The 1,742-nt window shown below is 43.6% G+C and overlaps 1 protein-coding gene across 2 annotated transcripts in view; it reads left to right on the top strand.

Moving 5' to 3' along the window:
• Positions 1 to 1,742, top strand: part of IGF2BP3 (insulin-like growth factor 2 mRNA binding protein 3) — a 181,617-nt gene that overhangs the window by 70,078 nt on the left and 109,797 nt on the right. The gene's annotated exons all lie outside the window — the stretch shown is intronic.

The raw sequence follows: 1,742 nt of genomic DNA on the forward strand, positions 1-1,742 counted from the left end.
GAAGGGGGTTTGCTCTGAGGGGACCCAACCACTTGCCTTGATGTCTCCTGGGTGAGCAACTTGCTTGTTCTTGTAGTAATCAGTTGGTCTGCCTATATTGTTTTGTATTTTTCCTGTCAGTTTTTCTTTTAGGAAGTATCTTCTGTTCTTCTAGCCGCTCCAGGCCTGTCTGCTTGTCCTTTCAAGTGGAAATTTCCCACCTCTGAAGATTCTGGATACTGTTCAGGATTCTATCTGTGGTCTTATGTAATGCAGAGGCTCCACAGGAAGCCTCCTTCACTGGGCCCATTGTAGCCCCATTTTAGGTATTCCAATCAGTTATAGGCAGAAGACGACTTACAAGCTTTCTATGGTGGTATTTCTGGCTGTTCTTTTCTCTCTGTCCTGAGCATTTCTAATCTGAACTGTAACCTGTTAACTTCCCTTTTAAGCCCTGTAACTGTGAGTATGGTGTCTCAGTTCTATGTCTTTGAGTTATCAATGAATTATCAAATCCAAAGGTGTAGAGTGTGCTGTGGGAGAGATGGTTGGTGCCATTTTTTTTTTCTGTTGTTTTTTTTTTTTTTTCCCATGCAGGAAGTTACCATTGTTAAGTAACATGGAGTTGGTTCTGACTCATAGCTACCGTATTCACCACAGAATGAAACACTACCTGGTTCTGCCCCATTCTCACAGTTGTTACACTTGAGCTCATTGCTGCTGCTTCCATGGTGTTGAGCCATCTCATTGAGGGTCTTCCTCTTTTTTTTGCTGACCCTTCGCTTTACACTAATCATGATGTCCTTCTCCAAGGACTGGTCCTCCTGATACTATATCCTACATATGACCGTTCTTGCTTCCAAGGAGCATTCTGGCTGTTCTTCATCCAACAGAGATTTGTTTTTCTGGCCGTCTATGGTACTTTCAATATTCTTCTCCAACATCATAACTTAGATACGTCAGTTTTTCTACCATCTATCTTATTCATGGTCCAAATTGCACATACATGCATATGAGACAGTTGAAAATACCATGGCTTCAGTCAGGCACACCCGAGTCCTCAAACTGAAATCTTTGCTCTTGAACACTTGAAAGACATCTTGTGCAGTATATTTGCCTAATGCAGTGCATCATTTGATTTCCTGACTGCAGCTTTAAGAAGCTACTGGTGCATTTCAGGATCAGAAATAACTCGGGCTACAGCAGTTCACTGGTTATAAGTGCTTCTTCTAAGCTGTATCGAAGGCTTGCCTCCCTCACCTTGGCTGCACGACCCCTCTTGGTCTCTGCCCTGCTCAGGCAAGCGGTTATAGGCTACTTTAGTTCTGCTGATAAATGCTCAAAACATTAAAAATAAAACCACCCACTGCCATTAAGTTGATTCGGACACATAGCATCCCTATGTAGGGTTTCCAAGGCTGTAAATCTTTATAAGAGCAAAAAGCCTCCTCTTTATCCCATGGAGCAACTAGTGGATTTGAACTGCTGATCTTGAGGTTAGTCCACAATGTAACCTACTATGCCATTCGGGCTCCTTGATAAATGCTGAAAGGGCACCCAGTTCTCCAGACCAACCTCCTTGCTCCTGCTCTGCTTGCTCATAGGCGGGGAAAACAGCTGCTTTTTCCATGCTGCTGCCTTTGCTTTTGTCTCTGTCACCTACTGTTTTCTGTGCCAGGGACCTGATGATTAATTCTTGATGGTCTTGAGATCCTCTGTCCCTGCTTCTGAGATGGCTCCTTGTCAATTTTGGTAGGTGCCAT

This window comes from Chrysochloris asiatica, unplaced genomic scaffold, assembly GCF_000296735.1.
Source record: "Chrysochloris asiatica unplaced genomic scaffold, ChrAsi1.0 scaffold00006, whole genome shotgun sequence".
NCBI lineage: Eukaryota > Metazoa > Chordata > Mammalia > Afrosoricida > Chrysochloridae > Chrysochloris > Chrysochloris asiatica.